We start from the raw sequence: 27,287 nt of genomic DNA on the forward strand, positions 1-27,287 counted from the left end.
GGGCCTGTAGCTGCTTTTTCTCTCTCCTTCCTCTTCTCTAGGGCACCCTTACTCAGCCTTCCTAAACTATTTGAAGACATGGCCTTTAAATTTCCTGTTGTCTTAATTTATTTTTATTTTTTGACTCAGTTTTATGGATACTTCAAAAATCAAGAAAGTATAAGAAGATAGTAAAGAATGTTCCTCTCAGCCACGCTGCATTCACCCATTTCCCACCCCAACCTGCAAAAAGTAACCGCTGGCTGGGCCCGGTGGCTCACACCTGTAATTCCAGCATCTTGGGAGGCCAAGGTGAGCAGATCACTTGAGCCCAGGAGTTCAAGACCAGCCTGGGTAACATGGGGAAACCCCATCTCTACAAAAATACCAAAATTAGCTGGACTTGGTAGAGCACGCCTGTAGTCTCAGCTACTCGGGAGGCTGAGGTGGGCGGATCTGTTACTAGTCTCTTATGTATCTTTCCAGGGATTTTTGTAAACCTATAGTCAAGCAAATATGATTTTACATTCTTCCTTTCCCCCTTTTATTTCCATTCTTTCTTGGGGGCAGGGGTCCTTCTCAGGATAAAGTTAGGAAGCCCCAGGGGAACTCATTCAGACCTAAGGAGTCAGTCCTGGTTGCCGTTGTCTATTAGTAAGCCCTTTTCCTCTGCAATACCTTACAGTGTAAGGGTCCCAAACAAAAAGCCTTCCAGTGGGGCAAGGCCTGATTGCCCCAGGAGGCCCCACAATGGCCAAGGCCTCCATCTATCCCTGGACCTACTGAAGTAATTGAGGCACCCATGCTGGCCTGCACCAGACAGTGTGGGTGAGACCGTTGAACACAGTGGAAATGCAGGCATCACCGAGGCGCCCAGCCTCAGGCTGAGGACACAGTGCCTGTGCTGTGATTAGATGTGACTCCTCCATAGCCAAGAGGGCCTACATTCTCAGTGGCGATTCTTCCATGACATTCAGGCACTTTCCCCAGGTACAGCCATGGGGGAAGATGGCTGAGCACAAGGGACCAGCTGCATGCTGCTCCTGGAGTCAGCTCTCCAGGACAGGCCTCAACCTTGGGCCTCTTCAGAAGCGCTGCTCCTATTTCTTGCCAGCCGGTCTCAGCCCAAGCCACCCAGGTCTGCACCCCCTGAGTACAGCGGAGATATTACATTAACTTCGAAATAAAAGGAGAGACTCTAGGTCTCACTGCTTCCTTCCAGAAGCTTCTTTTGCCTCTTGCAAACATGGGTGGCTTTGGGACGAGTGCCAGCACACTTCATATACCAGAAGCACCTAAGCCCTGAGGTCTTGGGGACATAGATAGGTTCTTCATCTCACATGATGGGGACTGAGCTCTTTTTGGTGGGTAAAATGGATTGAAATAAAGGAGGAGGGCTGACAGGAATTTGAGACTAGCCTGGGCAACAAAGCAAGACTGCATCTCTGCAAAAAATAAAATAAGGTTGGGTGTGGTGGCTCATGCCTGTAATCTCACCGCTTTGGGAGGCCGAGGCAGGAGGATTACTTGAGCCCAGGAGTTCAAGACTAGCCTGAGCAACTTGGCAAAACCCCATCTCTACAAAAAATACAAAAATTAGCCGGGCATGGTGGCGCGTGCCTGTAGTCTTAGCTACTCAGGAGACTGAGACAGGAGGATCACCTGGACCTGGGAGATCCAGGTTGCAGTGAGTAAAAGAAGAGAAAACTGAGACCCATAGAGGTTAAGTAACTTACTTTTAATCACTGTTACTAATTTTTTCCTCTTTTTTGGAGATGGAGTCTCACTCTGTCGCCAGGCTGGAGTGCAGTGGCGCGATCTCTGCTCACTGCAACCTCAGCCTCCTGGGTTCCAGCGATTCTCCTGCCTCAGCTTCCCAAGTAGCTGGGACTACAGGTGCGCACCACCACACCCAGCTATTTTTTTGTATTCTTAGTAGAGACAGGGTTTCACCATGTTGGCCAGCATGGTCTCAATCTCTTGACCTCGTGATCTGCCCGCCTTGGCCTCCCAAAGTGCTGGCATTACAGGCATGAGCCACTGTGCCCAGCCCAATCACTGTTACTTTTAAGGAAATCCATTTGACTACTAAGGCATAATGTCACAATAGCTTAGACAAAATAGAAGGAGTTTCTCTCTCATGTTAGTCTCATTATGAGTAGTCCAGGGCTGATAAGACAGTTGAGTCTTGTTGGGGACCCAGGTTTCTTCTTTCTTGTTGCTCTGCCTTCTCTAGGGAATACCCTATTCCACCTTGTCAAAGATGGAGCAATGCCACCTCTGCATTCCAATGGGAGAAATGAGAGGAAGTGGAAGACACAACCTTCCCCTTTAAGGGCATAACCTGGAAGTTGGGCTCATATTTCAATGGCCAGAATGTGGTCCAATGGCCATACCCAGTTGCAAAAGAATCTGGGAACTGTAGTCTGACTGGAAGGTGACTCATACAGCTAAAATTCAGGGAAGAAGGGGAGAATGGATAATGGAAAACAAATAGGAGTCTCTGTCACAGTCAGAAGTAGAACTGGGATTCAAACCCAACAGTTTGACTTCAAAGCCAGAACTCTTAACCATAATCTTCATTATGCTGCTGTTTTAGAAGAATTAAATGAGGTCCACAGTTGGTAAGGTCTTTCTCTACAGTTTGAGACTTTCTTTTGATAGTCTACTTTGAGTACATGAACACATGTATGCACATACATTTTTGCTAAATGGATAGATTATAGCTGCTCTTGCCACAATATTGTAACTCTTACTGTGAAAGTTGTTCAACATTGATGGGGAATCAAGTAATGTTTCCTTTTTTTTTCTTTTTTTCTTTTTTTGCCTTGAGACAGGTTTTTACTCTGTCACCTAGGCTGGAGTGCAGTGGTGCAATCTTGGCTCATTGCAGCCTTGACGTGCTGGGCTCAAGGGATGCTCCCACCCCAGCCTCCCGAGTAGTTGAGACTACAGGTGTACACCACTTGTAGTCAAAAAATAAAAATCAATTTTTAAAAATTGATTTGTAGAGGCAGGGTCTCTCGCTATGTTGCCCAGGCTGGTCTCAAACTCCTGGGCTCAAGTGATCCTCCTGCTTCCCTTCCCAAAGTGCTAGGATTACAGACATAAGCCACTGCCTTTCATCCTCTTCTCATAGACTTTCAACTTTTAGTATTTTTTTGTGAGTCTTTCTTCTTCTTCTTCTCATTATTCTCCTCTCCCTCCTTTTCATGCCTCATACTTTATGATGCTTGGTATATGAGGCCATCATCAGTTTTATAACTTTTTTCTGCTTGGCTTGTATTGGGCTTGGAAATAACTCCCCCACCAATGAACTTTCTAACCTTTCACTAGCAAGTGGGGCAAACCAGGGTAACTTCTTTTTTTTTTTTTTTTTGACACAGTCTCGCCTTGTTGCCCAGGCTGGAGTGCAGTGGTGTGATCTCGGCTCACTGCAACCCCTGCCTCCAGGGTTCAAGCAATTCTCCTGCTTCAGCCTCCCGAGTAGCTGGGATTACAGGAGTGCGCTACCACGCCTGGCTAATTTTTGTATTTTTAGTAAGACATGGTCTCTCCATGTTGGCCAGGCTGGTCCTGAACTCCTGACCTCGTGATCTACCTCCTTCGCCTCCCAAAGTGCTGGGATTACAGGTGTGAACCACTGTGCCCAGCCAGGTAACCTTTAAGAATTCTTAGAAGCCCAGAAATAAACCCAAACCTATATGGTCCACTAATTTTTGGCAAGAGCAACAAGAAGACATCTGGGAAAAGAACAGTATCTTCAATAAATGGTACTGAGAAAACTTGATTTCCACAGGTGAAAGAATAAAATTAGACTCTTATCTTACACCACATGCAAAAATCAACTCAAAATGCATCCAAGACCTAAGCATAAGACTGGAAACAATAAAACTCCTAGAAAAAAAACACAGGGGAAAAGCTCCTTGACATTGGCCTTGGCAATGATTATTTTGCATATCATAGCAAAAGCTCAGGCTACAAAAGTAAAAATAAGTGAGACTACATCAAACTAAAAAGCTTCTGCATAGCAAAGGAAACAACCACCACAATGAAAAGGCAACCTACAGATTGGGAAAAAAATATTTGCAAACCATATATCTGGTAAGTCGTTAGTATCCAAAACTTACAAAGAACTCATACAACTCAATAACAAGAAAACATGTAACCCAATCTTTAAAATGGGCAAAGGACCTGAATAGATATTTCTTCAAAGAAGACATAAAAATGGCCAGCAGGTATATAAAAATAAAACATCAAAACCACTATGAAATGTCACCTCACACCCATGGATAGCTATTAGCAAAAAGACAAAAGATAAGTGTTGGCCAGGGTGTGGAGACAAGGGAACCCTTACGTGCTGTTGGTGGGAATGTAGTTTGGTGCAGCCATCATGGAAAACAATATGGAGGTTCCCAAAGAAATTAAAAATAGAACCATCATAGGATCTAGCAATCTGAGTTTATACCCAAAGGAAATGAAATCACCACCTTGTAGGCTGGATGCAGTGGCTCACACCTGTAATCCCAGCACTTTGGGAGGCTGAGGCAGACAGATCACCTGAGGTTGGGAGTTAGAGACCACCCTGACCAACATGGAGAAACCCTGTCTCTACTAAAAATACATAATTAACCAGGTGTGGTGGGTAATCCCAGCTACTCTGGAGGCTGAGGCAGGAGAATTGCTTGAACCCGGGAGGCAGGCTGAGATGGTGCCATTGCACTCTAGCCTGGGCAACAAGCATGAAACTCCGTCTCAAAAAAAAAAAAAAAAAAAAAAAACCACCTTGTAAAGATATCTGCACTCCCATGTTCTTTGTGGCATTATTCACAATAGCCAAGATATGGAAGCTACCTAGGTGCCCATCAGTGGATGAACGGATGAAGAAACTGTGGTGCATCTATACAATAATACATTATGCAGCCTCAAAAAAGGAGGAGATTCTGCCATTTACTACAAAATGGATGAATCTGGGGGACATTATGCTAAGTGAAACTAGCCATACACATAAAGAAAAATATTGTAGGGTCTCACTTATATGTGGACTCTAAAGAAAAAAGTCGAATTACAGTGAAAGAGAGTAAAACAGTGGTTACCAGAGGCAGGTACAGGGGAGAATAGAGGCGATGTAGGTCAAAGAATACAAGTAGCAGACATGTAGGATGAACAAGTCTGGAAATCTAATGTGCAACATGAGTTAATAATAGTGTATGGCATTTGGGATTTTTGCTAAATGAATAGATTATAGCTGCTCTTGCCACAAAAAGGGGGGTAACTGTGTGATGACGGATATGTTAATTTGCCTCACTATAGTAACCATTTTACTGTTTATATGTATCTCATAACATCATGCTGTATACCTTAAATACACAAAATAACATTTATTTCTTTTTTAAAAAAATACTTAGAAAATATGAGAATATTTAAAATTAGGATACATCAAACATCATGATTTTGCCACAATTTGATGATTTTCATTAAAAGACAAATTCATGTAATTTGTTCCCACGTGTTGTATTTTAGGGTTGGCATAATAGAATGCTATCAAAATTAGGAAGTTTCATAATGATCCATGTATGTACAACTGCACTCGGGTACCTCTGTCTTTCACCTCTATAAGAGCAATTTTGTTTGCATCTCTCAAGACTCTGGAGACATGTTTTACAAAAGCAGTTTGAAGTGAGTATTCATTCATTTGGGTTTTCCTGGTGTGGCCCTTTCAGCTCTGCAGAATGCCACAGCAATGAGGAAACTGTTTGTTTCCAAGCAGGAGATGCCAATGTGATGACAGACTTTTTGAAGGCATGTAGCTGGTGGCTGTTAAATCTGCATTTCCTGCCATGCATAATGGTCCGTAAGCTGCTGGATGTGAGCAGAGTTGGTTAATAATCAAGCCTTCTTTTTCATAGTGTTTAACAATGCAAAGTGCTTTTAAATAATTATTTTAGCTAATCTTAACAATAACCCTATGAGATCGGTAGGGATATCCTGGCAACATAAGAACATATTCAACGTCATTCTCATAAGACAAAGGTCTATTTTCCCCAGTTTAGAACCTAGGTACTCTCTGATAAGTAGAATGCACACTTAAATTATATTATTTTCAACAAATGTCCATTGAGCCCCACTTATGGGCCAGTGGGCACTGCAAGATGTTGGAGAGCTACAGATGAACAAGACACAGCTGCTTCTCTCAACTCTGTCTATCAGGAGAGAGACATGAACACCACTATCATCAGATGCTAAAAGTGTCATAATCAATGTCTTCTGGGAAAATGAGGGAGAGGAGAGAAGGTTTCAGAGAGCTGCAGAGGATGTTTGTGCTGACCTTCGCAGTGTGAATAGGATTCTGCCTGGCAGTGAAGTGAAGGGAGGACATTCCAGGGAATGGGTGCAGCATATAAGGGGGACAGAGGCGTGGACTACATGATTTCTTCAGAGAATGAGAGGGGAAGGGAGGATGCATTCGATTAGCAGATGGTGGAAAGCCTTGTTTGCTGTGCCGAAAGACTTGAATTAGTCCTGCAAACCACGGAGGCAGTAAAGAGCAGATCTAATTAGGTGTGAATCCAAATTCCAAGAACTTGCTGACTTGGGGGAGTTGCTTAATCATCATCTGTTAAATAGGGGTTATACTCATCCTTCTGGGTTAGTTTTGATAAGCACTTTATAAGCTGGTGTATATAAAGTGCTTGGCACAGTGCCTAGCACACAGTAAGTGTTGACTATTAACTACTATCCAGTAATATTTCCTAATCTTTTTTGAGTCAGGCTCCTTTGAGAATGAATGAGTCCTCTCCTCATATACAGTATTTTGTATATAATTTAAGGGGATTCACATTATCTCCTGAAACTGGAGTCTAAGATAAGAGTCCTGCTGTATCTTCTCAAAATTTTATTAACTTTATTTTTTTTAGAGCAGATTTAGGTTCACAGCAAAATTAAGAAGATACAGAGATTTACCTTATATTCCCCACCCCTATGCATGTATAACTTCCCTGATGATATCAACGTCCCTTACCAAAGTGGTACACTTGTTACAACTGATGAACCCACATTGATGCATCATAATAACCCCAAGTCCATGGTTTACCTTAGGGTTTGTCCTTGGTGTTATATACTCTGTGGGTTTAGACAAATCCATAATGACACATACCCATCATTATAGTATCATACAGAGTAGTTTCACTGTCCTAAAACTCTGCGCTCTCATCTGAAGTTTTCTTTCTTTCTTTCTTTCCTTTCTTTCTTTCTTTCTTTCTTTCTTTCTTTCTTTCTTTCTTTCTTTCTTTCTTTCTTTCTTTCTTTCTTTCTCTCTTTCTTTCTCTCTTTCTTTCTTTCTTGCTTTCTTTCTCTCTCTCTTTCTTTCTATCTTTCTTCCTCTCTTTTTTAGAGTCTCACTCTGTTGCCCAGGCTAGAGTGCAGTGGCGTGATCTTGGCTCACTACAACTTCCGTCTCCCAGGTTCAAGCAATTCTCCTGCCTCAGCCTCCTGAGTAGCTGGGATTACAGGCACCCGCCATCATACCCAGCTAATTTTTGTATTTTTAGTAGAGACGGGATTTCGCCATGTTGGCCAGGCTGGTCTTGAACTCCTGACCTCAGGTGATCTGCCCACCTTGGCCTCCCAAAGTTCTGGGATTACAGGTGTGAACCACCACGCCTGACCTGAAGCTTTCTTTTTCTTTTTTTCTTTCTTTTTTTTTTTGAGACAGAGTCTTGCTCTCTTGTCCAGGCTGGAGTACAGTGGTGTGATCTCAACTCACTGCAACCTCCACCTCCAGGGCTCAAGCAATTCTACTGCCTCAGCCTTCTGAGTAGCTGGGATTACAGGCACCCACCACCATGCCCGGCTAATTTTTGTGTTTTTCATAGAGACAGGGTTTCACTATATTGGCCAGGCTGGTCTTGAACTCCTGACCTCAGGTGATCTGCCTTCCTTGGCCTCCCAAAGTGTGGGGATTACAGGGGTAAGCCAATGCATTCGTCTTTATGTGAAGTTTTAAAGCAGGAGAGTGCTAGTATCAGGTTTTGTTTTTTTATTTTTGTGGGGAGAAATACTGGGTATTGGAGAAGGACACCATCTTTGGTTCTCAATTTTTTTTTTTTTTTGAGATGGAGTTTCACACTTGTTGCCCAAGGTGGAGTGCAGTGGTGTGATCTCAGCTCACTGCAACCTCCCCTTCCTGGGTTCAAGTGATTCTCCTGCCTCAGCCTCCCAAGTAGCTGGGATTACAGGCACCTGTGACCATGGCCAGCTAATTTTTGTATTTTTAGTAGAGACGGGGTTTCATCATGTTGGCCAGGCTGGTCTTGAACTCCTGACCTCAGGCGATCCGCCTGCCTCGGACTCCTAAAATGCTGGGATTACAGGCGTGAGCCACCGCACCTGGCTGGTTCTCAAATCTGACTGTACATTATAATTACCTGTAGAGATTCTTAGAAACCCTAGTGCACCCAGATTCACTCTCAGATATTCTGATTCAGTTGGTCCGGGTCAGGCAGAGCATCAGGATTTTTTACATCTTCCAGGGAATTCCAATGTATAGCCAGTTTTAAGAAGCATTTGGCTGTCTCCAATGTTAGACAGCCAGAGAGAGGAGAAGAGCAGAAGAGAAATCGAAAGAAGAATAAAGGAGAGGAAAGATTCAGAACACTTTGGAAATGGAATCAATCAGACCAAGCAACCAATTACATGTAGTGAGGGAAAACGGTATGAGATGGTCCAAAAGGGGAGGAGGTATTTGTGTTTTGTTTATTGTTTACTACTTTTTCTTCACTATGTAAAAGGGAGGAGTGGGCAAGGAGAAAATAATTTATTCAACAAACATATACTTAAAATACATGTATTGGCCAGGCACGGTGGCTCACACCTGAAATCCCAGCACTTTGGGAGGCTGAGGTGGGCAGATCACCTGAGGTCAGGAGTTTGGGACCAGCCTGACCAACACGATGAAACGCCATCTCTACTAAAAATACAAAAATTAGACTGGTGTGGTGGTGCATGCCTGTAATCCCAGCTACCCAGGAGGCTGAGGCAGGAGAATTGCTGGAACTTGGGAGGCAGAGGCTGCAGTGAGCTGAGATCATGCCACTGCACTCCAGCCTGGGTGACAGGAGCAAGACCCCATCTCAAAAAATAAATAAATAAATAAATAAATAAAATAAAATACACATATTAAGTGCAAACTGTGGGTTGAGATTTTGTTTTGGGCATCTTTAATATACCTGTGGAACATGGAAATGTCACATAGGCACCTGAAAATACCAGAGCAATTGGAAGTCACCAATTCATAACTGGGTGATCGTGAAAGAGTGTGGATGAGATCACCAGAAGAGAGTCGAGGAGAGCCAAGAGGGTGATGAACATGGGGAATCATGGACCACAGACCCTGGGGGATTGGGGAGGAAAGCCTTTGTGGGGGATTGGGGAGGAAAGCCTTTGTGTGGGATGGTGAGGGCGTGAGAGAAGGAGGCGAGAGTTTCCAGAAGGAGTGGGTGGCCAGTGTGTGAAATGCAGTAGAGAGATGGCCAGAGGTGAAGGCCAACAGGAGCAGGCCCCTCACTTGATGATTAGGAGAGGGCTGTGGCTTTTGAGACAGTGTCAGGGATGGAAGCCAAATTCCAGTGGGTGCAGATGAAAAAGAAAGTGAGGAAGCACAAGCATTGACATAGGAAGTTTGGGGAAAAAGCAATGAAAGCAGTAGCACAGGGAAGGAAGGGTGGAGGACAGAGCTTTATTTTAGACTGGAGTGGCATTATTGTAGTCTGAGGGGAAGGAGCCAGGCTAGAGGAAGCCATGAAAAATACAGAAGAGGGAGGAGACGGGCAGTGGAGCCAGGGCTCCGCTGCGGCAGGCGGCCCGGGGCTCACAAACACTGGGCGAGGAATTGCTCTTGGATGGGACTAGGGATGCTTGTTTCTTTGAGGCTAAAGTGAAGAAGTTTCCAGAATGATGCAGGCCTGTCTGAGAAGCCACCCAGGGTCATTTCTGATTCCCATGACAGCCTCCTGCCTATATTCTCCCACTTACCAGGACTCAATCTATTTTGTGCTCCCCTTGAATGCTGCCTCCACCCCAGGACTTGAGGCTGGCTGGAGAGTGAGATGGGATAGCTGAGGTTTCCACCTCTTTCACTGTCCCAGAAGAAAAGCATGGGGCCTCTTTCTGTTTCTAGTTAATGGCTAATCACAATGCATGAAGAATCCAGCTGCAGCTACAAAGATTTGTGGATTTTCAAAAGGTCTTCAGTCATTCTTACTCATTCTTTGTTCGCCTTCTCAGAGGGTTCTCTCCTTTGCTCCCTGGCTCTCTTGTATTGACCTTGCTTCCAGTTATTATACATTGCGGACATCCCCTCTTCCTGAAAGTCTTTCTCCTCTGAGCATTAGTGACATTCTTCTCCAGGTTGTCCTCTTGTCCACTGTCTCCCCTCCTGTTCCTGACCTCTAGATGTGGAATGCCAGGACTCTGTCCCATGCTCCTTCTCTTCCCCAGGTACACGCTCTCAGAAGGCCATTGTGTCTGGTCCATCACTTTAAATTTCATCTCTACACTGAGATGTCCTGACCTACTGCTCCAATACCAGCACTCCCCACTGCGTGGCTGAAATTTCCATTTGGATGTCTCACAGGGATCTCAAATTTAACATGCCCAAAACAGAACTCTTGATTCTTCCCCCCTCAATCTGCACCTCCTTCTGGTTTTCCACTCTGAGTATATATTGGCATTTGTTCCCTCAGTTGCTGAACTGGAAACTCAAGGTCAACCTTGATTCTTCTCCCTTGCAAATGCAATCTATCAGTAAATCCTATTGACTCTACCTCCAAAATGGTTTGAAATCAGTCCACTTCTTGCATCTCCGGTCTGGTCCAATGTTACTCAAAGTGGGGTTTACAGACCAGCCACATCAGCATCACCAGGGAACTTGTTAGCAATGTAAAATGTTGAGGTCCTTTCCATCCAGAATCAGACACTCTGGGGATGGCACCCTTCAGAGAATTCTGATGCCTGCTCAGGTTTGAGAAGAACTACTCTGGTAGTGCCCTCATAATCTCCAGTCCAAGCCACTGCAATAGCCTCCAACTGCTCCCCTTACTCACTTACCCACTAGAATCTGCTCTCCCCCTACAGCCAGAGTGATTGTTTTTAAAAACAGTATCAGATTATATCACACGTACACCCTCTATCCCCCAGTTTAAGATCTCCCATGGCCTCCCTTGGACATAACACAATCCAAGTTCTCTTTCCTGACCCATAGAGTCCTGAGGTGAGATCTGACCATACCTACCCCTCCAGCCTCCACCAAAACCTCCCTTCCCCCTTCCTCTGGGCTGCAGCTCAATGGGCTTTCTCCCACAGTGCATCAGCTTGTTCCTGACTTGGGACTTCTGCACTGGCTGTTCCCTCTGCCTAAAATGCTCTTCCCTTGAACTTCAGTTGCTGGTTCCCTCATGTCATTTTCTGCTCAGTGTAACTGGCACCCCCTTTAGAGGGGCTTTATGCCAATGAACAAATCCAAAGCAGCTCCTTTTTACAAAATATGCAGTTTTAACCTGTATAGCACTTACTACTATCAATTTTTACAAATTTTCTTATTTATTATCTAATGTAACATTTTTGGTCTTAAGTTTTTTTTTTTTCTTTTTTTGAGACAGTGTCTCACTCTGTCACTCAGGCTGAAGTGCAGTGCGTGATGATGGCTCATAGCAGCCTCAGCTTCTCTGATCCTCCCACCTTACCCTCCTGAGTAGCTGGGACCACAGGTGCACACTGCCACGCCTGGCTAATTTTTGTAATTTCTTTGGTAGAGACGAGGTTTTGCCATGTTGCCCAGGCTGGTCTCGAACTCCTGGCCTCAAGCAATCTGCTCATGTCGGCCTCCTAAAGTGTTGGGATCATGTGCGTGAGCCACCACTCCTGGCCATTAATGTATGTTTTATGAGACCTGATTTATCTTGTTCATTGCTGTGTCCAAGTGCCTGAACAGTGCCTAGCACATAGATGCTCCCTAAATATTTGTTGAATGAATGAACTTCACTTCTTCCTTACTTGTAGGCCTGAAGTTGCTATTAAGAAATAATAATTCAGGCTGGGCGCAGTGGCTCATGCCTGTAATCCTAGCACTTACAGAGGCTGAGGAGGGTGGATTGCCCGAGTTCAGGAGTTTGAGACCAGCCTGGGCAACATGGCAAAACCCCATCTCTACTAAAAATACAAAAAAATTAGCTGGGCATGGTGGGGCGTGCCTGTAATCCCAGCTACTCAGGAGGCTGAGACATGAGAATTGCTTGAACCCAGGAGGCGGAGGTTGCAGTGAGCCGAGATCGTGTCATTGCACTCCAGCCTGGGTGACAGAGCAAGACCCTCTCAAAAAAAAAAAAAAAAAAAGAAATAATAATTCATGAACTAGTGTTTGCTCAAATGGTTACTCACTCCTCTCATGTGGCTGCATTTCTGGAAGCCTCCAGCCAGTGTCAGTCTCATCTCAGAGGCCTGGGTCCGCATATTAGTGTAGTCCCCTTAGAGCACATCTCGAAAGGAGGCAGGAACCTGAGAAGACATTACCCTGAAAAGACGGCAGGAGTGCGAAAGGACACTAGTGGGCTACTTTCTTAGAACTTTAGGGGATAATCCGTGAATGATACCTGAGGGCCTCTATTTTTGTTGTTAAGTAGTAGGCAAAGTTGCCTAATTTTTTTTTTTTTTTTTTTTTTTTTTGAGATGGAGTTTCACTCTGTCGCCCAAGCTGGAGGGCAGTGGTGCAATCTCGGCTCACTACAACCTTTGCCTCCCAGGTTCAAATAATTCTCCTGCCTCAGCCTCCTGAGTAGCTGGGATTACTGGTGCTTGCCACCATGCCTGGCTAATTTTTGTATTATTAGTAGAGGCGAGGTTTCACCATGTCGGCCAGGCTTGTCTTGAACTCCTGATCTCAAGTGATCCACCCACCTCAGCCTCCCAAAGGGATTACAGGCGTGAGCCATTGCGCCTGGCCAAAGTTGCCTAATTTTTAAGAAAATTGTCTTTATGGTCGTAGAAGCCTGGGTTTAAGTCCTGGCTCTGCCACTTATTGCTGTGAAACCTTGGGCAAATCACTTAAATACAGTAAGTCTCAATGTCCTCATTTGCACACCAGGGGTGAGAACAGTACCTACAACACAGGACCGTTGACAGGCTAAATGAGACACCTACAACGTATCTGGCAATGGCAAGCCACCGCATAAGTGTCAGCTATTATTGTTATTATTTTATAATGAGAGAGAGAGAAGGGTGACTAGCACCGAGGGCTCAAAAAAACAAAGAACGAAAAAAAGGCTGGGTGCAGTGGCTAACGCCTGTGATCCTAGCCTTTTTTGAGACCGTGGAGGCAGGTGAATTGCTTGAGCTCAGAAGTTCGAGACCAGCTAGGCGAGATAGTGAAACCCCATCTCTACAAAAAGCACACAAATTAGCCAGGCATAGTGGTATGCACCTGTAGTCCCAGCTACTTGGAAGGCTGAGGTGAGGTGAGAGGATGGCTTGGGCCTGGGAGGCGGAGGTTACAATGAGCCAAGATCATGCCACTGCACTCCAGCCTGGGTGATAGAGCCAGACCTTGTCTCGGGGGGCGGGGGGTGGGGAAGGCACAGCTATACACAATGATAAGAGAAACACAAGCTAGAAGTGCATCAAAATGTCATTCTTCATCTTCCAAATTGGCAGAGCCTAGAAGTTGGCTGACACTGTTGGTGGAACATAGGGAAGCTGGTGGGAGGGTAAATTGGTACAACCACCTCCACGGAGAGAACTTTGGCAATTGCTAAGAAAATTACAAATAAACATACCCTTTGGCCCAGCCAGTCCACTTCCAGGAATTTATGCCACAGATATCCTGGCACATATGCAAAATAAGGTAGGTTCAGGTTATTTATTTCAGCGCTGTTTGCTTAACAAAATATTGGAAGCAACCTAAATGTCCATGAGTAGGGAAAGGTTAAATAAATCATGGTCTATTTATACAATGCAACAAATAAAATGAAAAACTTCCTGTATATACTGATGTGGAACACTTTCCCAAGTTACATGAAAAATGCAAGGTGCAGGATTGTATGTATAGCAAGATATAACAGAAAGCAGGCTGTGGAAAAAATATATATACCTGTATGCCTGTGTCTATTTTTTTTTTTTCTTTTGAGATGGAGTCTTGCTATTATCCGGCCAGGCTGGAGTGCAATGACACGATCTCGGCTCACTGCAACCTCCACCTTCCGGGTTCCAGCAGTTCTCCTGCCTCAGCCTCCTGAGTAGCTAGGATTACAGGCGCCCGCCACCAAGCACAGCTAATTTTTGTATTTTTTAGGAGAGACGGGGTTTCACCATGTTGGCCAGGCTTGTCTCGAACTCCTGACCTCCGGTGATCTGCCCACCTTGGCCTCCCAAAGTGCTGGGATTACAGGTGTGAGCCACCGCGCCTGGCCATGTGTCTTTTTATATAACCAAAAGACCTCTGAAAGGGCAGAGTAGAGGAAAAGTTTTTATTGTACACTCTTTTGTAGTTGTTGAAATTTGAACCATGTGAATGTATTATCTGTTTAAAAAAAAAAGGTGAAGATTTTAATTTTTTAAAACTTGTGAGTACTAGTGTTCAATGCTTCTTACCTGTTAGGTGATGATTGGGTTCTAGGAATGGTGGATGGTAAATCTCTCTCAATGACAACAAATGTCAAATACAAAAGCAATGATAACAAAGGTACTAAAGACCCAGACATTCTCTGGGTTCTGTGCTTGATGATGTAATTGTTGGCTTGCAAGGGAGTTGTTCACAAGGAGATAATAACCTGATTATGCCCAACGGAATCTATATCAATCGGCAGAGAATGTTCTGTATTTCTCCCAAGTTTTTGAAAACAATCTTTTTTTTCATTTCTTCCAGCATAAAAATGCATAGTTAACATGCATTTGGAATAATCTTTTCGAGCCATATGGATTTAACTGTGCTTTTTTTGGAAAGAAGCAAGAGGGAGAGTGGATATACATTTTCTTCACGTTTCTTCTGCCTTCTATTTAGCTAGCAGTTTTGTGAGAGAACCTAAGCACAGCTTAGAGGAATGCGAAGTCGGCCTCCCAGTGGGCACTACTTCTCTGTTTTGAGAGTTTCTCTGCATGGCAAGCCCTCCTATACTCCTGCCAAACACTACCAGTCTCCAACTTCCTTACTACACATTGCAAAATTTTATGCAGGTTTTTTCCCCCTTCCTTCTGATTTGTTTCTAATCCCCTAACTCCCTGCAAGTCTAGTTGCCCTGGGTCCTTCTAAGACTCCATGGAAGTAAATGGGTGTTAATATTATTAATTGATTACTTCATTCCATAAACATTTACTAAGTCCCTAGTATGTGTCTGGCACCATGTCAATGCTGGAAACTCAAAAAAGAATAAGAAATGATTCTGAATTTAAGGCACTTACAGTTGTTTTGGAGAGACAGAAATACAGTACAGCGTGGGAAGTACGTGGGTGCTATGTGAGCACCAGAAAGGGGCACCTAACCCAGCTTTGGTGGGAGAGTGGGATAGGAAGGGATTCCTGGGGAAGCAAGGTGTGAGAAAAGGCTTAAAGGATAAGTGGAAGTTAACCAGGGAAGGTGGGGTGAGGGGGATGAGCAGGGTTGGATATTGGAGGTAAGGACTACATGTGTGAGAGTGAGAAGGAGCCTTCTGTGTGATAGGAGGGGTACGGTTTCAGCAAGAGCAAAGGCTTGGAGGTGAGAAAACACCCCAGGGGTATGTGTGTTCATTCAGTTTAACTAGGATGTGATATGTGCAGCAGGAAACGGCGGTAAATGAGGAAAGGAGGACGTTATTGAGAACATCAAGTGCAACAGAGGGGCAGAAACACAGGACTGAAGATACTGACAAGTAATAGGTCATGGGTGACCTTGATGAAGTGGTTTCTCAGGAGTGGTAGGGCCTGAGACAGGATCTGGTATATTGAGGAGTGAAAGGGAGGTGAGGCTGCACTCAGATAATAGTTAACATTTACAAACCACTTTCTATATGACAAGGCTCTGATGCATTCATTTCTCACAACAGCCTGAGAGGTAGACATTCTCCACAGCCTTATTTTACAGATGAGGAAACTGAGGCACAGAAAGGTTAAGCAACTTGCCAAAGGTCATACAGGTAGAAGTGGCAGAACTGAGAGCTTAAGGCTCCAGAAACCAAACTCCTGACCAGTAAGAAACTGGGATTCCAGAAATGCAGCCATTGCTAGAGAGTGACTCAAGGCTACTGGAGATTGTAGCACATTTATAGACACAAAGAAAGGTGCCTGGAGACATGCGAAGAGTGATGTCTGACAGAGCAAGGTCCAGGAGGATGAGGCTGTGCCCTGGATTTGACAATAAGAAAATCACTGGTGACCTCTCAGCAGTTTCAGCAGCAGTTGGGGAGGAAGCCAGATGAACCAGAATGAGGAGAAAAAGGGCTTAAGAGCCACCATTCAAGCACAAGGGGTGGCAATGCCCGAGGGTCGGATGGAGACAGCCCCATCCAGAGGCAGCAGAAAGGGAGTGCATTAGTCAGGGTTCCCCAGAAAAAATATAGGACTGTGTGTGTGTGTGTGTGTGTGTGTGTGTGTGTTTATGGAGAGAGGGAGAGACAGACAGATTGATTTATTATAAGAAATTGGCTCAAGTGGTTATAGAGGCTGACAAGTTCTAAGGTCTGCAGTTGGCAAGCTGGAGACCCGGGAGAACTGATGATGTAGCTCCAGTCTCAATGTTAGCAGGCTTGAGACCTAAGAAGAGTTGATGTTTCAGAATGAGTTCGAAGGCAGGAAAAAATCCAGCATCCCAGCTGGAAGACAGTTAGGCAGGAGGAGTTCCCATTTACTTGCCGTAGGGAGTTCCATGCAGGCCTTTGATTGATTGGATGAGGCCAACCCACATTAGGGAGGACAATTGGCTGTACTCAGTCTACCAATTCCAAGACTATTTTCTTTTTTTCCCTTTTTTTCCTCTGCATTTTTGCTCTGCTTTATCAAATGTTGATTTCATCCAGAAACATACTCACAAACACACCCAGAATGATGTTTGATCAAATATCTGGTCGCCCTATGGCCCAGTTAAGTTTATATCTAAAATGAATCATCACAGGGAGATAAGGCCAAGTATGACTGCAGATAAATCTGTTTTGGAAAACAGAAAGTTCAGAAGAGGACAGACTTTTGCCCTCTCCTAATAACATATATGCATTAAACTAGAAACAATCTTTCTTTTTTTCTTTCTTTCTTTCTTTTCCTTCCCTCCCTCCCTCCCTCACTCCCTCCTTCCCTTCTTTTTGACAGGGTCTCATTCTGTTGCCTAGGCTGGAGTGCAGTGGCATGATCTCGGCTCACTGCCAACTCCACCTCCCAGGGTCAAGCGATTTTCCTGCCTCAGCCTCTTGAGTAGCTGGGATTACAGGCGTGCACCACCACACCCAGTTAATTTTTGTATTTTTAGTAGAGATGGGGTTTCACCGTGTTAGCCAGGCTGGTCTTGAACTCCTGACCTCAAGTGATCCACCCGTCTCAGCCTCCCAAAGAGCTGGGATTACAAGCATGAGCCACCGCACCCAGCCTAGAAACAATTTCTTAAACCAACTTCAGCTGGATCCCTGAGGTCAGGGTGACGTTTTCCATTTCTCAAATGTCTTTGAAAGAGTGGAGGCTGAGCTTTCAACAGTAAATTATTATTTATAACTTTTATTATTATCTAAAAAAGTGCCAGTTTTGTGATTGGCATTTAAAAACACTGAGTTATGTTCTAATGATGACAGACTCTTGCTAACCATATGGCTACCTTGTATCAGTTACCGAGATACACATGTTCAGCCCTGCTGTATGTCCTGGTCCTTGAACCTTCTCACAGACAGTGCGTGAGTGAGGCTGGGCGGTTCAGTGACCTGGGCGGTTCAGGAGTCTGTCGCTCAGCCAGGAAGTTTCACAGCCAGAATTTAAACGCACATCTGTTAGACTCTAAAACCAATAGCCTCACCACTATGCAAGCACACTTGTAATCCAGTATGTCCACCAAATTTTATTCTAAACTATCTTAAAGGAGAAATTTTACTTTGAGACAGGGTCTCGCTCTGTTCCCCAGGCTGGAGTGCAGTGGCGGGATCTTGGCTCACTGCAACCTCCGCCTTCAGGGCTCAAGCAATACTCCCACATCAGCCTCTCAAGTAGCTGGGACTACAGGTGCACACCACCATGACTAATTTTTTTTTTTTTTTTTGAGACAGAGTCTCAGTCTGTCGCCCAGGCTGAAGTGCAGTGGTGCCATCTCGGCTTACTGCAACCTCCACCTCCCAGGTTCAAGCAATTCTCCTGCCTCAGCCTCCTGAGTAGCTGGAATTACAGGCATACATCACCATGTCCAGCTAATTTTTTTTGTATTTTTAGTAGAGGCAGGGTTTCACCATTTTGGCCAGGCTGGTCTCAAACTCCTGACCTTGTGATCTGCCCACCTCGGCCTCCCAAAGTGCTGGGATTACAGGCGTGAACCACTGTGCCTGGCCCCTGACTAATTTTTTTATTTTTATTTTTGTAGAAACAAGGTCTCACTATATTGCCCAGGCTGAGAAATTTTTTTTTTTTTTTTTTTTTTTGAGATAGAGTCTCACTCTGTCACCCAGGCTGGAGTGCAGTGGCACAATCTCAGCTCACTGCAACCACTGCCTCCTGGGTTCAAGCGATTCTCCTGCCTCAGCCTCCTCAGTAGTTGGGACTACAGGCGCCTGCCACCACACCCAGGTTATTATTATTATTATTATTATTTTGTATTTTTAGTAGAGACAGGATTTCACCGTGTTAGCCAGGATGGAGAAATTTTAAATGAAGGGTTTGCAAGGCTCTCCAAGAAAACAGACAGGCATTATTTATTATTTCACAAAGTTTTTGCTTCAAAATACATACAACATCTTATTTTTTTAATTTAGGAAATTTTTATTAACAAACTTCAAATTTGAGGGGATTGTTTTTGTTTTTTGCTGTCAATAAGTTTATTGTCTTTATCTGAAAAATCCTCACAGAAAGTTGTTTGATTTAGCTCTCAGCAGCCCACTCCTGAGCTCTGAGGAATCTTGCCCTCTTTTGAGCTACCCTTTCTTCCAAGCAAGGGACATTTTGGGACGGTTCCACTTCTTCTTTTTAACTTCTTTCTTGGGCTTCTTCTCATAGACTGGATTCTTTCGTATAGTAGCATGACCGTTCTTATACATCTCCTCCATCATGTCTGAAGTTACGCTGTTCTTTATGTATTGGGAGAGCTGTTTCTTGTAAGCATCTTCATCTTCCTCCATTAAGTAGCACATGTACTGCAACATTCTGGCCCTTGATGTACTTCCGGTGTATTTCTGCATTAAATTCCTTGCTTTCAGAATCATAACCAGGGAATTATTTGGTACTGTGAGGGACAGACAAGCCTCCATCCACAGCTCCCTTCAGGATGCCGAAAACTTTATTGTCAGTGGTAGTTCTGGCAAGGCCTGCATCCAAATAGCAGGTAAAGGTGCCTGGCTGTCCATCAGTGCTTTCCACATTGTATTCATCTCCAGTCACCTCCACCTGGCCTTCATAGATCTTGAACATGCCAAAACTGTTGAGAAGGCTGTGGGCCAGCAGCAGGCTAGTACAATATGCTGCAGCATCATTTGTCAGGCCAACCTTCACACCACATTTTGGCAGTTCGTGTGCATATGCTGCAGACTATCATATCCCCTTCTATACAGGCATAAGCAATCTGACAAATGAGATCTCTGTTACACAAACTATCATCATGTATTTGGGTGTGTTTTATTTATTTTTATTCTGTATCACCAAGTGTTTGTGAGCATAGTAATCAGTTTTACCCTCTCGTTGTCTTCTAAATTTCACTTGGTATCTCTTAAAGTAGGCCTTATTCTTAACAACTTTAACAACAAACCCCATCCTGTGGAACAGAGACCCGCATCCGCTGCTCAACAGAGACTTTGCAGGCCCAGCAGTGCTGGGGGCAGAAAAGGCACAAAATTCAAATGTTTATTTCAAATAAATTTAAAGAGGGAAAGAAATATCCGCCAAAATGTTACCTCCCGGAATTAACTGTCACACTTCTGTTTCCCCTGAGACTGTCTATAGGCATATACAGTGTGTATGTGTATATATGTTTGTGCAGATATATTTCTTTACATAAAGAGCATCATTGTGTAACTATGCACACATAAAAATATAATTTTAACACCATTTTGATGGCTGCCTGAAATACTTTTATAACAGACTTGTCTATGCCATAAGTTCTTGGGAAAACAAATAATCATAAGAATAATATCAATTGATATAAGAATATTTGTCAGTTTACTTAATAAATGCTAGGAGGAAGTCTGTTAAAATTTTTTTGTAATTTGTATTGGAGTGCCTTAACTGTTTAATATAGGCTGGAGGGTGGTAGAGCATACAGGTGAAGTGTACAGGCTGAGGCTTAAATCTCAGCTCCCAGTTCCCCATTTGCTGCGTGACCTTGAGCAAGTCGCTTATCCTCTCTGTGCCTTGGTTTTCCAATCTATATAAAGGGAAATAATAGAACTTAAATGAGTTAGTCCATGTAAAGTGCTTTAGATCAGTGCCTGGCTCCTGGTAACAATTAGTTTGTGTTACAAGATATATTCATCTGTACTCTATAAACATTCAAGTTGCTGAGTCACTTAGTCCAAGAAAACCCCAAGGCAGTTTGACATAGCTGAGGCGGTTGTAGGGGAATTTTTCGGGCTGATTCCTGGGGTGGGAACTTGGAGTCTGTATTTTTACAGAACTCTTCAGGTAAGTGAGTCTTAAGGTCAGCCGGGTTTATGAACCACTGGGTGAGAACACTGGGCACAGTTAGACAGCAGTTGGGTGGTGGGCGAGACTGGAAGGATTCAGAACAGTGAGTTTGAGACAGCCCGCCCAGACACAGTGGCCCTTTGTAAGCAGCAAAGCAGGGTGATATGATATTTAAAACTGGAACTTTGTCAGCTGAGAGTCAGTTGAGATAAAGAAGGCCAAAGCAACAAAAAGATGGAAGAAACCCACAGATTGAGTAGGTTTCTCTCTGAAGTTACTGAGTATTTTGTGCGGGAATATTTTTTCTTCTTTTTGTTCCATTTGGTTTTGTGTATCTTATTTTTAAAAGCATGCAGAGATACATTTTTTCCTTCTTGTGATAACAGCTAATGTTTACTTAGTGTGTGTCATGGCTGTGCTAGCAGTTTTTAAGCTTTCTTCATGTAATCTTCCAGACAGCTGTATGAGGCATGTTCTATTGTTCCCACTTTAAAAGGAAAAAACTAAAATTTGGAGACGTTAAATAACTTACATAAGGCCCATATCCATTTTTCCTTTCTTTTTTTTTAATGGAATTTCACCTTTATTTGGAGTGTTCACATCCAGCGAAAATACATTTCCCAGTACCTCTGACAGCTATGTGTGGCCATGCGACTAAGTTGTAGCCAAAGAGATGCAAATAAAAAACTATCTAGGTCCCCGTGGGAAGGTTTCTTATAGGGTATTGATTTGGCTGTGAGGTATGTCCCTATTTACCCTTCTCCCATCTTACTTTTTGGTGCCTACAATGCAGATGTGAGCTTTGGCAGCCATCTTGGACTTTGAGGATATAAAGCATGTATTCAATGGTGGTAGAGGGGTGGAGGAAGACGGCGCTTCTGCCCCCAGTGACCAAGGAGCTGCTATACCAGCCCTGGGCTGCCTACCTCCGATTTCTTTTATTTGAAAGATATATAAACTTTTTTTTTTTTTTTTTTTTTGAGACACAGTTTCGCTTTTCTGCCCAGGCTGGAGTGCAATGGCTTGATCTTGGCTTACTGCAACCTCTGCCTCCTGGGTTCAAGCGATTCTCCTGCCTCAGCCTCCCAAGTAGCTGGGATTACAGGCACTTGCCACCATGCCCAGCTAATTTTATACTTTTAATAGAGATGGGGTTTCACCATGTTGACCAGGCTGGTCTCTAACTCCAGACCTCAGGTGATCTGCCCCCGTCTGCCTCCAAAGTGCTGGGATTACAGTGAGCCACCACACCTGGCCCCTGAAAGATATATAAACTTTTATCTTGTTGAAGTTGCTCTTATCAACATACAAATATGATCCAAACCATAATACTGGCTTATGCTTATATTACTTATACTTTATCAAAGGTAACTATATGCTAGACACTTTTCTTGTGGTTTCTATATACTGACTCATTCAGTCCTCATAACAGCCATATGTGTACATGCGGTTATTATTCCCATTTTGCAAACGGGAAATTGAAGCAAAGAGAGGTTATATGGCTTGCCCAAGGTCACGCAGCTAGCAGTGGCAGAGCCAACAACACACAGCTAATAAGACTTCAGGCCAGGTGCGGTGGCTTACACCTGTAATCCCAGCTTTTTGGGAGGCTGAGGAGGGCGGATCACATGAGGTCAGGAGTTCGAGACCAGCCTGGTCAACACAGCAAAACCCTGTCTCTACTAAAAAATAAACAAATTAGCCGGGCATGGTGGCGCACGCCTGTAATCCCAGCACTTTGGGAAGCTGAGGTGGGTGGATAACTTAAGGTCAGGAGTTCAAGATCAGCCTGGCTAACATGGTGAAACCTCGTCTCTTTTTTTGTATTTTTTTGTAAAAAAATACAAAGAAATTAGCCAGGTGTAGGGGTGCGTGCCTGTAATCCCAGCTACGTGGGAGGCTGAGGCAGGAAGATCACTTGAATCTGGGAGGTGGAGGTTGCAGTGAGCCGAGATCACCCCACTGCACTCCAGCCTAGACTCGGTCTCAAAAAAAGCCAAAATACAAAAAACCAAAAAGTAAAAAATAAAAAATAAACCCATACTCAGTATGAATGTGGTATGTTTTGTGGCTTTCCTTACCTAAACCTAACCTTCTGCTTTAATTTATAAAATGGAGGACTCCTAGCTGGTCGCCAGGAGAAGGAAACCATAGTCTCTCCCGAAGATTAAAACAGCCTCATTAGGGTCCACCTTAAAGCCCTAACTCCTTAGTGAAACCTCCAAAATAAATGTCATGGATGCGTTCTAAAGTTAATTATTTTAAAAAGCATCCATGGAATCTCACTTGCCATTGTTTTCATTATAACATCGTTTTGCTTTTCTTTTATCAAGTAGGACTCTTTAATAAACAGAATTGAGCCATCTAGCTGTCTGTTCATTCAACAAACAGTAAGCACCTGCCCAGAGCCCGCCACTCTCCCAGGTGCTGGGACGCAGCAGCAATGAATAGATATCACAGAATTGACATTCCAGACAGGGGAGGCAGGTAATTAACAAATCAACACACAAGAAAAGATCACGTGCAAACAAGTGCTACAAAGAGAAGAGGAATGTGGTAGAGGCTTCCTTAGGAAGGTTTCACTGAGGAGAAGATATCTGAGCTGATGCTTGGAGGCAAGAAGGAAGCATCTTCCAGAATGAGGGAACGGTGATTCCCTGGGGTCAGAATAAGCATAGCATGCTTAAGGGACAGACAGAAACCCCATGTGACAGAAACATGAGCATGGAAGATTGGCATGAGATGAGGTCAGAAAGTTAGGTGGTGCCAGATCATACCATACATCAAGGCCAGTTTTGGGACTTTTACTCTGAGAGGGGAAGCTATTGGATGGTTTTAGGCAACATACTGGATAATTACCACCCTGGGCATTGAAAAGCCCTTCTTATTTTTGGGAATCACAAAACTTATGGCACATCAGGCATCAGTTCCACTATTGAAGCTACAACTTAGAAATGAATAGAAAAGATGGGTTCTCTCCCCCTCCCCCTGGCACTTAGAGCAACGTCAATCAGATGCTCCTACCTGGGACTTTGAATCATGAGGTCATCTTCCAAGATGTAAGGTCAGTTAGAAATTAATAGGGTGGCTGTGGTGGGGTCAGGAGCACCTAGGAATGAGTGTGCTGTGGCAGCAGAGTCCAGCATATGGCAACCAATGTCCACTGACACCTGGCTGCCCATATGTCTCCTGCGGTATTGTATCAGTGGCATAGCAAGCTGTGCTGGGAGCTTCGCTGCGACAGCCTTACTTGGTACCTTGTTCTCCAATCTTCCTTTTGATTCTCTGAGCTCCCTGGTCACTTTCAATAAATCCCTCCTCTGTTTAAACATTAGCCAGAAGTTGTTGTTTGAAACCCAGCACCTTGACTAGTACAGCGGGGGAGTAAGCCACATTTTCAAAAGATAACTGGTAAATGGAAAATGGATTTCAAAAGTCTGCTAAATGGAAAATGGTTTAAAAGGGTTATCAGCCATTGGCCAGTCAGAAACAGAAGACACTGTAGGTATTTCGGTAAATATAAAGAATTGGTTTCACGGGCATTAGAAGGCTGAAAGAGTGAAAGGAAAAAGGAAGAGGCTAGGTAACCTAGGGATTAATAACTGCAGGAAGCAGCTCTCGCTCCCAAGGCTGACCAACAGGAGGGAACAGGTGGAGTTGCCTGTACTGAGGAGCTTGGAGGAGGGGCCCCACGGGGCTGGTGCTTGGATTTCTGAGGACGGCTCTGCCTGGCTCAGATCTTGGATAAGGGGGTTGCTGTCTGGCTGGTGCTTCCACCAAAGGGGCGTGGCTCTGCAGGTGCTCAGACCTCCCTGGGGTGCAGCCCAGCAGGTAAGGGGGTGTGGCATGGCTGCTGCTGGCACCTGGGGCTTGAGGGGAGGCACAGCAAGGTTGGTACTGAGAATACTCAGAAGCTGGAGCTAGGGCCAGTTATGTGCTGCTACTGAAGTAAAATTGAAAACAGGAAGTGGAAAACAAGGTAGAAGTCCCTTCTTTTCTTCTGCTTTGTGATCTCCTTCTAATGCCTCACATTGGAAAACCTAACAGGAAGCCAGCTAGCTGAGAGGTGGAGAGATTTCGTTTGCATCATCCCAACCCCAGGATTACAGATAAGAGCATAGAAAGATATCTTGGAGATCACAGATAAATCACCAGCACAGACAGCATCATGTCCAGTTAGGAGGCCACGGCAGTAGCCCAGGAGAGAGAAGATGATGGCGCAGACATTTGGTCAGGTATTCCAGGGGTGTATGTGAGGGTGTTTTGGGTGGAAATTAACTTTTTTTTTTGAGACAAGGTCTGGCTCTGTCGCCCAGACTAAAGTGCAGTGGCGTGATTTTGGCTCACTGCAACCTTCGCCTGCTGGGTTCAAGTGATCCTCCTGCCTCAGCCTTCTGAATAGCTGGGATTACAGGTGCACATCACCATGCCTGGCTAATTTTTGTATTTTTTTGTAGAGACAGGGTTTCACCATGTTGACCAGGCTGGTGGAACTCCGGAGCTCAAGTGATCCTCCTGCCTCAGCCTCCCAAAGTGCTGGGATTACAGGAGTGAGCCACCACGCCTGGCCTGAGATGAACATTTGAATTGGTAGATGGAGTAAAGCAGACTCCCCCTCATCAATACGAATGGATGTTATCCAATCAGCTAAAGGTCTGAATAGAACAAAAAGGCTGACCCTCCCACGAGCAAGAGAGAACTCCTTCTGCCTGTCTTCAAGCTGGGACATTGGCTTTTTTTCTTGTTTTCAGACTGGAACTGAAATGCTGGTTTGTCCTGCGTCTCTAGCCTGCCAGCGTTCAGACTCAAACCACACTTTTGGCTCTCTTGGGTCTCCAGCTTGCTGACTACAGATTTGGGGACTCAACAACCTTCATAATCATGTGGGCCAACTCCTTATAACAAATAAATAAATATAGATATGAATGTAGGTCCTATTGGTTTTGATTCTCTGGAGAATCCTGACTAATACAAGTGCCTTATGAGATGGGAAGGGCAGGTTTATCTCCAGAAAGAAGCAAATATGGCAGCTTGGAAGCCTCCATAAGAGGACAAAAATGAAAATGTAGGACTTCACTCATTCCTTTGCATCATTATCTGTTTAAACCACATTTTCCTCTGTTTATGTAACTCTCAATAGTGACAGGGTTTCCCATGCTCTTTTTTCTGCTTCTTTCCACAACAGCATCTACCCACTCACCTGGGTAAGACCTTGAAATGCCCTTTCTTTTCTCCCCCACCTAAGTTGTTGCCAAACTTCCAAAATAGCTCTTTAATCTGTTCTTTTCCATATTTCCTCACAATTTGGGCCTTCCTCTTTTCTTCCCTGGAGTACACTCGTAGTGCGTGATTACACATTTGTGGGACTTCATTAAGTTGGTCTCCCACACCAGACTTGAGGTTCCAAAACCTCACTATTGTGACTCCAGCTCTTGTCACACACGGAGGTCTCAAAAAGTCTGTTGTTGAATTAACCAGACTGCCTATCTCTAGTCTCTTACTCCCTCTAATCATACTGCCCAAGAGTGACTTTTAACATGCAAATCTGAACTTTCCATTTCTCTGCCTGAGAGCTCCCTTCAGTCCAGCAGAGGTGGTGAGCTGGAGGCACTTGACTGCATCTAAAGGTGTTTTGTTTAGCCCCCTCAGTGGTTTTGTTTTTTTTGTTGTTGTTGTTGTTTTTGGGATAATTGCCAACTTAAAAAATCTGGGCCTGTCTTATAAATATTGGGAATTCCAGCTTTTCTTGACGATTTCGAAGATTTGCTAACCCTGGGTCTGTACCCTTCCATGGCAACAACTGGCAGAAGCTGGTTGACAGTTACTTCCTTTAGTTGGGAATAGACTCAGTTTGACAGATTTGCCTCAATCCCAGCAGGGCCTTCTTCATTCCCTTACTTATCCTTCAGTCTTCGGACTCCAGGGTCATGGGAATCAAGTTTACATGTCTGATCATGGCTGCTAGGGCCTTCCATCATCTCATCCTGCTTACAGTGCCTCCTGGGCTCTAGATCCATGTAGATTATTTACAGGATACAGTGCTTCTTCTCACCTCTGTCTTTGGTCCTGAAAAGTCTAGGATGCCCTTCTGATGAATGGCCACACCTCATAATCCCCCTGGGGACTCCTCTTAATCCTACAGGATTTAGCTTGGTTCATATCCTCTGGGAAGATTTCCTCCTTGGCAGTAGTCATGCTCTTCTTTTTTTTTTTTTTTTTTTTTTTTTTTTTTTGAGAAAGGGTCTCACTGTGTTGCTCAGGCTGGAGTGCAGTGGCACAATCACAGCTCATTGCAGCCTCCAACTCCTGGGCTCAAGCAATCCTCCCACCTCAGCCTCCTGAGTAGCTGGGACCATAGGTATGCACCATTACACCCGGCTAATTTTTAAAAAAATTTTTTAGAGACACAGTCTTGCTAGGTTGCCTAGTCTGGTCTTAAAGTCATACCTCAAGCAATCTACCTGCCTCAGCCTCTCAAATTGCTAGGA

The 27,287-nt window shown here is 44.3% G+C and overlaps 2 long non-coding RNA genes across 3 annotated transcripts in view; both read left to right on the forward strand.

The window, feature by feature from the left end:
• The window catches only part of LOC129047500 (uncharacterized), a 73,683-nt gene that overhangs the window by 40,276 nt on the left and 6,120 nt on the right, over positions 1-27,287 (forward strand). The window lies entirely within an intron of this gene.
• On the forward strand, positions 23,904-25,730 carry LOC129047501 (uncharacterized). The gene is made up of 2 exons (XR_008509225.2): positions 23,904-25,034; positions 25,257-25,730. It is a non-coding gene; the product is annotated as an uncharacterized LOC129047501 (long non-coding RNA).

The sequence above is a fragment of the Pongo abelii genome, chromosome 7 (assembly GCF_028885655.2).
Source record: "Pongo abelii isolate AG06213 chromosome 7, NHGRI_mPonAbe1-v2.0_pri, whole genome shotgun sequence".
Taxonomy (NCBI): Eukaryota; Metazoa; Chordata; class Mammalia; order Primates; family Hominidae; genus Pongo; species Pongo abelii.